The sequence below is a fragment of the Lycium ferocissimum genome, chromosome 11 (genome assembly GCF_029784015.1).
Source record: "Lycium ferocissimum isolate CSIRO_LF1 chromosome 11, AGI_CSIRO_Lferr_CH_V1, whole genome shotgun sequence".
NCBI classification, from domain to species: Eukaryota; Viridiplantae; Streptophyta; class Magnoliopsida; order Solanales; family Solanaceae; genus Lycium; species Lycium ferocissimum.
In genome coordinates this window covers 14,098,514-14,110,334 of record NC_081352.1, presented here as the reverse complement: position 1 = coordinate 14,110,334, position 11,821 = coordinate 14,098,514, and the positions used below count along the sequence as shown (strand labels likewise).

The 11,821-nt window shown below is 35.8% G+C and overlaps 1 pseudogene; it reads right to left on the bottom strand.

Moving 5' to 3' along the window:
* Positions 1 to 7,951: 7,951 nt before the first annotated feature.
* Positions 7,952 to 10,291, bottom strand: LOC132038056 (F-box/kelch-repeat protein At3g23880-like; annotated as a pseudogene).
* Positions 10,292 to 11,821: the final 1,530 nt, after the last annotated feature.

The following is an 11,821-nucleotide window of genomic DNA, read 5'->3' as shown; positions in this document are numbered from 1 at the left end:
CCTCGGATAACTCAACGGACATACAAATGAATAAGGTGGTCAAGAGTGAAAGAAACGTAGGCTATGTTAGCCAAGAGTTGAACGCAATAAACTAATCTCCAAACCTGTGGCGCAACTTGACCAATGCAAACCTTGTATCGGCAGCAAAAATCTTTGATGATTTGGAGAATGGGGAAAGAAAACCCTATGGCGAACGGATAGGTGTATGTCATGGAGTAACACTCTACATGGTGGTTCATCTGCATCCCATCATCGACATTGATGACATCATTATTGGAGCCAAAATTGCAATCTCGTCGTACTATGGAATCGTTTTAGCATCTAAGAACGATTCAATCTCGTTATGATATTTGAAACCAACAAGAAGAATGTCGGTAGCAAGAAATTCAAGTTCCTCTTTTAGGTTGGAGGAATTCATCAGAACTTTGTCTGAACGGCGGTCAAGAGAGGCGGAATTTTCAGGAAATTGAGTTAACAAGAGAAAATAAGACATGGTTAAAAAGTTGAATTTCGGTAGAAGAAGAAAAGGTAAGGAGTTGCAACTTAGGGTTTACTGAAGAAGGAAAGAGCATGAGTGATGGTAGGCTATGATTTCTTGCCTTACATACATTCAAATCGAGAAGTTGAAGAGTTGGGAGTTTAAATGGAATCAATTTCCAAGGTAAACTTAAGTCAGCCTTGTGTCCAGTATCATAATTGACTGCCAGCGTCATGCAGAAGTGCATTAAAGCTAGTTTCAATGGTTGTCTTTTCAGTTAGATAAACCAGATGGTTTATGTTCCCGCCATTGAATGGTTTCGGTGATGTTTTAAATTCATTCCCTGGAGTCAATGCTTTCCACCGAAAAATGAAGGGGCTATCTGTATACATGGGGAAGCATAGCTTGACACGTGGCATATCAATAGCAAGACATATGACGGTAACGATGGAGACATTACGGGAAGTCTTTACGAAGACTTTGATTTCAACCGAAGTAATCAGTTGAAACGAAATTACTACGGGTTATCATTAGGTCGGATCATTGAATGAGAATAATACGTTTGAGAGTCATTACGTAATCGGATCAAATCTGAGATAAGCGTTACGATTAGCATTAAGTGGACATTTATGGCTCATTATTAGTCATAATTAATAGATAATCAAAGCCAAAGGGCTAATTCTTGTACTATAAATAAGAGCCCAACATTCATGTTAAGGGCATCTGATTTTGAGAATACAATAATAACTACATTTTATGCTTAAACAATACAACATATTTATCTATACTCTCTATACTCTTTTGTTTCGAGTTTATAGTGTTCCTCGAGGCTAAGTGATCATCTGGAGTTATCTTCATTGAAGGATTCCATCTAAGTTCATACTGCCCAGGCTTATTTTTTGTCTTATTTTTATTTGATTTCATTATCTATTGTTCTTTACTTATACTTTATATCACAAATCAATCCACATATCTTTTAAACCACTAACAAATTTAGTTGTACCCTTTTTGGGGGTAAACAAGTTCCTAAGTAAAAAATTATGTAGAAGACTAGCTATTAGCAAGGAAATTGTCCAGAAGAAAACAAACAGTCAACTATTAGCAGCAACGAGGAACACCAAAAGTAGACACTGTCTCAAAGCTTAAACTTCGTTAAATAATTCCTTGGTTTCCTCCTCATTGTCTTTGCTTAGCTTTCACCTAAAGAAAAATACCTGGAGAAACCCCCTGGATTCTATATATATATATAAGGCATTTTTGGTGCATTCACCTACCACAATTCCATGGTCTCTGGTGCTCTCTATTCTTACTCTATCTATAGGCACAGCATTCCCTTAAGAAACTACTCAAGAAGAGCAACAACATCTAGTACCATGGAGTTTAATGTTCAACGCACCAACTAATACTACCACAATAACTGCTATTGCAAAAGATTACTGCTTGATGAAATTAGTGCAAAAGGAAAATGATTAACAAGAACCACAAGCAATATGCAGCAGAATTTAACAACACTTAAGAAAAATGCATAGAGTGTAATTCTTACAGGTTATTAGTCACACGATTGTCTTCATCTGAGTTATTTTAGCCTCCGTTGTTGGTGTTGTAATGACCCGTTTGGTCGTTATAGTCTTTTCGGCATTTTGGCCCTTTCCCGAGCATTGATTGGCTCATTTTTTATCTGAGGGGATCGGTGGCACACTTCTCGAGGTGTCTAGACCGGATTCGGGCAACTTTTGTGAAATATAAGCTTAAAGTGAAAAGTAGTTGACCCAAAGTTGACTTTTGGGTAAACGGACCTTTTTCGGAATTTCGTCGATTCAGAGAGGTCTGGATGATCGTTTAGAACTTGCGTGTATATTTGGTTCGGTTCCCAATGCACTCGGATGCATTTTGGGACTTGGGTTGGGAAATTGAAATTAAGGCATCGAGGGTTAACTCGGTCAACGAGGCCTCCGTTGGAAATTCTGAGGCCAAGGGCGCGTTCATAGCATGTTTTTATATCTGTCTATGTGTATGGTATGTGAGCAGCTAGCCTTGGGAATTAGTCAAAAAATCGGATCAAATTGTGAAACTTGGGTAAATTTCTAGTGTCTGGTGCCCGCTTTGGCCGCACCAGCGGTACCGCTGGAGCGGTCCAAGCATTTTTGGCTTGGACGCTGAAGCGGCTCCGCTAAAATGCTTGGACGCTGAAGAGGCTCCACTAGAACGGTCCCAGTGTCGCCAAAGCAGGTGACGGGCAGTGTGTATAGTTAGCGAAGTGTTAAAAGCTTTTAGACCCTCATTTGTTTCCATTTCAAAATTAGAGCTTTTGGGGACTGTTCTTGGAGATATTTTGGGAATACTCTTAAAGGTAAATCTTGCTATCCCTCTTCTATTTCATTAATCCTTATTATCATAGATTTTCCCTTTCCTTTAATAATCCCTTAGTAATGGAAGATGGAAGTGGGTTTTGATGAACTATTTCCCTAGGCTTATTAATGATAAAACTGATGGTGTTTATGTTAGATTTTGATGAATCTAAGCTTGTTAATCATATATCTTCCATTTCTAGTGTTGAATTTTGGAATCAAAGAGTTAGGGTTTATACCCAAATTGGGGGTTTTGCTTTAAATTCGAAATTGGGTTAATTTAGCAATTAGTGGTTGGGTTATGATCACCTAGTGCTTAATTTGATATTTTGCTTTCGAATTTCCCGCTTTGCCCTTGTGGGCCCCATTTCCCCAATTTCTAGGGTTAGAATTGACCTAAATTGAATAGTAGCAATATTAGTATCGTTCTTCATGATTTCTAATCTAGATTTCAAATATGCCTAGACTACTTTGGTTCTAAAGCTCAGCGGAAAGGCAAGGCGAAGGAGTGAGTTGTTGGTGTTTGCGGTTTGGCTATCTAGGTAGGTTATGGCTTACCCTTCGTATAGCGAAGCACATATTGAAATTATATTGTCGGAGCCAGCATGAGAACCTTCGGGTATGAAGTTGGGTTGAATATTGTCTTAGGTTGGGCCCTGTTGTGTGTTGGGCTAGCCACCCCGTTGTGTTATGATTTGATTATTCTATTCTGCTGGCTTAATGCCATGAGTTGTTGATAGATATTGGATTCTGTTTTATCAACTCGATGACGACATTGTTGGCATACCCACTATTGGTACTTGTGATTCGGTTATACTATTGGCAGACCCACTATTGGTATTTGTGATTCAGATATATTATTGGCATACCCTTTGTTGGTACTTGTGATATTGAGCATGATTATTGATGTTGATTCATGCATTGCACACACTCTCATTTTCATGATACACTGTTGAGATACTGATGATATTTGATGACGCATTTTGATGAGCTGGGCTCGATTTTACTTGAGTAACGTGAGATTGTAACACCCCAAAAATTTAAACTAATACTTGCATTTTCAATTGACCATATCTTTATAGTAAGGATATATTTACTTCGCACTCCCTACGTGAATTTGAGGATATATAAAAATTTCGTACTTTAGATTGTGTTAATATTTACAAAGGGGTTTCATTGGTGTTGCTATGCTTAACACTTATTATCATTTTAATAAATTTGTTAAGAAATACCCTATATATATAATGTTTTGGGCAGCAAACTTTTACATTAATCCAAAGATATTTAGTAAATTGGGCAGCCCCCTTTCCATCCTTATCCAAAGTATTATAAATTACTTTTGTGACATGAAGCACCTCTTATTTTTCATTTCTTCATGCCAAAGAAACACCAACTCTCTCTCTTTCTTATCATCATAGATAATTCATCAAAACCATCAGATTCTTCCACCAAATCAACCAAAAAGACTTGTTCTTGTTGAACAACAAGCTACTCCTCTTTTTTGTGGTAAGTTACTAATCCCGTTTTTTAACTGATTAGCTGTTAGTATTTTGAGCTTATCTCCTTGTATAAAATTTAGTTTTAAGTGAGCTAAGATGATCTAGAAAGCTATTTCATAGATCTACAACTTTTGTTTAGGCTCCAAAACCTAGTTTTGCTTGTATTTACTTGAAAAGGTGTGATGAAGTACAGGGGAGGTACTGCCCAAATTCTATTTTACAAACCCTCCATGTACTACTGTTAGTATTTTGAGCATATATTTTTGTACGAAATTGATAGTTGGGTGATTTAAATTTCTCTAGAACCCCAAGACATATATCTACAATTTTCATTAGACCACAAAGTCTATTTTTGTTGTTTACCCCTTTGAAACTGAGTCACAATACAAGACAGTAATACCATCCAGAATTTCTGTTTTGCTAGTTTAGGGTGATTTTTACTGATATCATGTTTAGTTTCGACGTCTTTGAATCCATTGAAATTAATTAGATATTTGATTGAGTATATAAGTTATATATATACTCTTGTACAAGCTAAGAGAAATTGGCTAAGGAAGTCAACATATTTATTTGATCGTCGCTTTGGGGATTTATAACTTCTTGATGTTTGTTTGAGCTTTAGAAGCACTAAAGCTCCAAGATTTGCACCTAAACTTGAACTTTTCTTTCAATTTATATTGTTTGAGTTATTGCGAGAAGCTTGAATTTTGGTGAAATAGTATCTACATTAAATTGTTGTTATATTGATCTTGTTGCTACTTTAATGGTTTACTTGCTTTGTTGGTTGAGAAAGAATATCTTGAGACACTTCAATATGATAACGTTATCATTGAGGGTATAAACTTGTAATTGAGTTATGAGTATGTTAAAATCACATTGGTGTTATGTGAAGTATTTTTGGTGAGACGGCTTAATTCGCCCACACATGCGGATTGCTTGAGCATTATTGCATTCTTGTCGGGACATTGTCCTTCTTGTGATAGTGACCTTGTCACTTATAATGACATACCTCATGGTATTGTTCGGATTTTTCCCATCTTGACTTTGGATTTACATTTCATCTTGATGATGGACTTTTGTCCATTCTCGAGTATGAGTGGAAAGCCTCTTTCAACATGGCTCTTGATTCTCTTGATTATTGGATGATGACCCTTCTTGATTTAGGATCTTGCCCATCTTGACTTTGGATTTACATTTCATCGTGATGATGGACTTTTGTCCATTCTCGAGTATGAGTGGAAAGCCACTTTCAACATGGCTCATGATTCTCTTGATTATTGAGTGACGACCCTTCTTGATTTGGGCTTCAGTCCTTCTTGTTATTTGATTATGCTTGATATGATGGTATGACGTGTGTGTTGGGCTAAATTAACTAACTCGAATTAGCTTGGGAAGCTTTCTTGACACTAGAGATATGAATATTGTTATTTGGAACTAGTTCTTGGGTTGATATTTGATTCTCTTGAATATAGTATATAGCTTACTTTGATAAGTCTATTCCTCGAATTTAGTTCTTGGACTCATTTTTGATACGTAGCTTACTATTAAATTAACTAATTGAATGATGTTTTATGAATTAGCTTCGAAAGCTTTCTTGACACTTGGTATTTGAAATATTAGTATCTAGAACTATCTTATGTTTTGGTGGTTCTCTTGATACGTCGTACATTGATTAAGAACTTGATGATAAATCGGATAAGCTTATGTCTTGAATTTACTTCTTGCACTCATATTTGATACATAGCTCACTATTCAATTAACTAATCGGTGGACCTTCTTGAATTAGCTTTGGAAAGCTTATTGACATTTGAGATTTTGAATATTGATAGATTGAACTATTTTATTATTTGATAGTTGATGCTCTTGAAACAATTGTACCTTCATTAAGTACTTGATGATGACTTTGATATGCTTATTTCTAGAATTTATTTTTGTACTCCTTACATAGCATACTTTTTATATGAAATGTTAGTTAAGTTTATGTGCCACTAAGCTTTATGCTTAGCGATAGTTTGTTACTATCGTAGGTGTTGTTCCGAGGGAGACTTAAGGATGGCCATTTGAAGTAGACTATTTTGGAAGCTTAGATGAAGATCACATTTGCATGAGCATGTTTATTTGTGTACTTTTGGGGACCTGTACGTGATCCATGTGATACACTTAGATATGCCCTTTTAAATGAAGTTTGGGTCATGATGCTAATATTTTGTAACTTGATTTTGCTGAATGACTTGACTATTTTAAATTCAGTACTTATGTTGAACTTGGAAAACTTAACAAGTTTGTATTTGAGATTGGGAGTTGAATTTCATTCTTGGTATGAGCCTTGGATGTTGTAGCATGAAAAATATTTTCTCTGCTACGTTTTTGATGAATTCTAAAGTGTTGATTTAACTCAAAATAGGTGCTTTCCATTTTTGTCCTAATTGAATATCTACATTTTACGGTGGGTTTTATGAGATTTTACTATGTTGAGATGTTGTATTTTGAACTTTGATTCATAGTGGCCTTCCGCTAATGAGTTATAAATACTATGTTTTAAATTAGTTTCTTACATACTTTTTGGTATACTTGAACTCTTTATCTATTTGAAACTATTTTTAACTTAGTAAGTTTGATTAGCTTTGTTAAGTGGCATCCTCCCAACGGGGTGCTACAGAGATGGCCGATATCCGATTTTAGTTCCGGAATTGTTGGTTAAGTGAGTGCATGGACTCCGCAGGTCCTCCAGAGTGGTGCCGGTGAGAATCCCCCGTGGGCAAAGATTCGAGACGGGTGGTACTTAGACTTCGCGAGTCACACTGGGTTGTGCTACCGAGATGTCGATATTTTCATCCGGAGTACATGTGTACACAGCATTTGCATGGCATTGCATTGCATTCATACACTATTGCATTGCATTGCATTATGGCTTGACTTTGAGATGTTTGGATGTTATACTTGTGATTATTGGATTCAGACTTGATACATTTAGACTGGCACATTTGGGATTAGACGCTTCCCTTAGGCGATGATGTGTACTTGGATTCGATTACATTTTTATACTTGTTGGTTTGTCTGCTTATCTGCTTTATTTTATGGATTGTGTTAGTTATGCTTAGTCGGTCGATGATGCCTACCAATCCGTTGTTTTGTCGACACTCGCACTTCGTCGCATTCCTTTATGAATGCCGAGTATCGAGTTGGATCCATTCTGATTACACGTGGTCGACAATCGCTAAAGATTATCATGAGTTTCCCGGGTGAGCATGGTTGTTCGTTGCCTTGAAGACTTTTCTATCTTTATGTCCTATTCTATTTAGAGACATAGACACTTTATGTATTATTATCCCAGACTTGTATTATTTCCCTCTTAGATTGCTTTTGTATTACTTAGACTAGACCCTGGAGGTGTTATTGTTATTCCGCACGATTCTACTACCTATATATATATATCGTGAGACTTATGTATATATATATATATATATCGTGAGACTTATGTATTTATGCTATTCCATTGCTTAATTTAAGTTATTTATGTTTTAACTATAGTTGGGTTAAGGGTTCGCTTACCGAGGTATGGAGAGGTAAGTGCCCACACAGCTTAGGCAAATTAGGTCGTGACAGGTGCATTGTGGTTTCTTCTGTTAAATGGGACAAACTAGGCTCTTGACATAGATTTCCACCTCAAGAAATTGAGCTAAGTTAGTAACATCTAGATATCTGATCGAGTCATTCTTTGGATTGTATTTTGTGAAATGTGATCCAAACTGAAGCAAAATTTCACCTTCATTTGACATTAAATTGGTGGGATTACATATATGTCAGGTAGAATCTTCAGGAGACTTAATAATAAACATCTTTGTCCAAGATTCCTTTACCCGATACTCCTTCATAACCCAAACATCTGTATAAGTCCATGCATAATTACAAAACACAGAAAGATCACTCCCAAACACTCCTAGCAGCAAAAATCCACATCCTTTAAAACAACAGGGTTACTCTACCTCTGCCTATTTCTGATTAGCCAAATTAATAGAAATGATGTTCCATTGCTTGTCAAGCCAATGAAGCTTCCCATTCACAAACTTAGCATAATCATCCAATACCTTCAAAATCATTAACACGTCTCCGAGAATTACCTTTTAGACTATATATTTTGACCTCAAAACGACATAGGCATCCATATCTATGAATAGGGAAAACACCCACTACCTTTTAATCATCCTGCAACTCATCATATACAAAACCAAATTTGAAATCAATAGGTTCATCCTCGTGGTAATGGCGGCTTAGATTGAGCTATAGCTAGGCAACTTCTTATATTTTTTAATTGATGGATTCCATAGAAACAAGTCATCTAATCTGTGTAATAGATTGATGGAAAGACAAATCATTCCATTAACAGAACCCACAAGACAAGGGTAATCATCGGGATCTTTATCGGGATAATCCAAGTCAAATGCCTCAGTTACAGAATCGCAAAGTAAAGCACTAAGTGAATGTAGTCCTTGACATCATGGTTATCATCAGAAACCTTAACCATAACTCCATGGTGGGTATAGTTCTTGTTACAAGCGAATAATAAAAAATGGGTCTTCACAAATTCAGGGCTAGAGATTAAGGAAAGCCATGATTTTGAATCAGATCTGAATTGCAAGAGGGATTTCACAGGAAGCTTTAACAAGATTTTAGTGATGAGATCTATAGGAAGGTTGGCATTGGCAAAACTGAATCTCGGTTTGTGGGTTTGCTCCGTTTTGGCAAAACTTAGAACTCTTGGAGTTGGGATTTTGCTATGGAGTAGAGACAAAGACTCTACGAGGTTTAATGTGTTTCCCTAGTTATTGTGAAAGCTCAAGTTTGGCTCACAATTGTTGTTTGGATCATTTGCACCACTGTCCCTATTTTGTGTTAAGTCTTTAATTTTTTCGCTTCAAAATCGAACTTATGTCTAGAGGGATATAAGTTACGCATCATAATATCCACAAGTTATGTCAGCTTCCTTAAAGAATTTATGTCCCGCTAGACATAATTTCGATTTTGAAGGACAAAAATTAAAGAACACCACATTTGAAGGACATAAATTAAAGACCAGTTTATTTGAAGGGAAAACCGTGCATTTAAATGTTGTTGTTTTGGTCCCTGTACTATTAGGGCTTATTTGGACATGATTTGAAATTATGTTGATTTGAAATTGAAATTTTATCCAATTAGGATTTTTTAACGTTGTATTTTTTCTCATAAATATGAAAACCCCACAATTTGTGAAAACTATAAAAAAAATTCGGAACACTTATATAATTTTATCAAATGAGAAAATCATAGATCATAAACAAGGTATCGGAATATCCCAAGAAGCTACATTAATAAATTACGTATCTTCATATTCTTTTGATAAATAAATGCTCGCGATTACATGTCATTACAAACTTCCAAATACATATAATTTTACAAAGATTTACTTTAAAAAAATCAACAATAGTAGTGACTAGCTATTCTTTAATATAATCCTTCCACATGGTACAAACAATCTCTTCACGTGTAGGGATCTAATAGCTCAGTTGGTTGACTACATGAACTCTTACCTTGTTGGTGAGGATTCAAATCCCCACATTGTAATCCCCTCCCCTATTTCCCCTACCCCTCCCCCGCTATGTAATAAAAAAACAATTTTGAAAAAAAAAAAGAAAAAAAAAATCTCTTCATGTCGAACATGAGAGTTTTTTTTTTTTTAGAAAATATAAAATCGAAAAGGGCCAAATATACCCTTCATTATACTTTGGGTTCAAATATACAGCTGCAGTTATACGATTGGCTCAAATATATCCTTCATCCATTAAAATTGTCCACCTTGGACATCCTATCCTACGCGGCAGTGACATTTGATGAGGTGGATGCCACGTGGCATTACTACCTCATCACCCCTAACCCATTTTACTCTTCCCCTCTTCCACCACTAAAATTTCTACCACCTCCACCACCATAACTCCATATACTTATAACTCTAGAAAAATCAGTTGAGCGGCATTAGTCTTTAATCAACAATGGCCTTAACGTAATTGTAATGTAAAACCATTGTACTAGAACGTAGACTCACAAAAAAGTTTTTTTTTCTATTGACTGAGTTCATAGTTTTTTGACCGGCGCCATTGACACACACACCCAACAAAAATATTTGATTTTCTAGAAGAATTGTTAATTAATTCAATCTGCTATTATAATCATGTATTTCAAAAGGTTTAAAAAGTAGATTTAAACCTAAGCAAAGTGCACAATTAATAAAAAAAAAAATTAAAAAAAATAACAAAACAAAAAAAAAAAATCTCACTGGTCTTTGGGCCAGCAGGATGATTCCATAGTGCCTGGAGTATAGGGCGGTACGTATATGGTGGCCATGGTGGTGGAGCGGTGGAAATTTTAGTGATGGAAAAGGGGAGGAGTAAAATGGGTTAGGGGTGATGAGGTGGTAATGCCACGTGGCATCCACCTCATCAGGTCTCACTGCCACATAGGATAGGATGTCCAAGGTGGACAATTTTAACGGATGAAGGGTATATTTGAGCCAATAGTATAACTGAAGGGATATATTTGGACCCAAAGTATAACGAAGGGTATATTTGCCCCTTTTTCTGAATATAAAATGATGAGTTTCTTTTCACAAAATATAAACTTATGGGTCAAATTTTACATTAAAAAAAATAAAAATTGAAATCATGATTTGGAATCCCAAATCCACTTTTTGGAGAATTTGGGATTTGAAATCATGATACGAAATTGAAGTTAAAATTTTGAACAAATTTTATAAACAAATGCTGATTTGAAATCAAAATATAAAATCATGATTTCAATCGCATGGCCAAACGCCTACTTAGACAAAACATATTTAACCATGAATTTAATCAAATGTCTGATTTTAGCCCTTAGGAGTAACAAAAGCTTATAGATAGTCAGAAACTAAACATGCTAGAGATTTATTATGAAATATTAGAATTCGGCATCGTACTACTAATATAAATATCCTTTCAGGCCAAAAAAAACAATTTATAAAGAACAAAAATTGATAAAGGGAAACAGTAATATCGGTTGCAAAACGATTGTCGTATCAATTTATCGATTGTATTTTGCCATTGATGAAGAAGACGACGTCGTATCCATTCAAATCAACACAGATCCATACAAAAATCAAACGAGCTATTAACAATCCAAAACCCTAGGGTTAGATTCGACGGCAACGGCGGCGGCAGCAGCTGTTAGACTCGCCGGAGAAGATGGAGAGTAAGACAAAACTAGACGTTAGAGAGAGAGAGAGAGAGAGAGAGAGAGAGAGAGAGAGAGAGAGAGAGAGCAGGCGTTAGAGAAAGAGAGAGAGAGAGAGAGAGAGAGAGAGCAGACGTTAGAGAAAGAGAGAGGAGGAGGACAGAGTTATGTATTTTACTTTAATAGCTAATAAGTGTCATTAACATATAACTTTTAGCTATGGGAAGTAATTAATGCAAACTACAACTACTAATTAT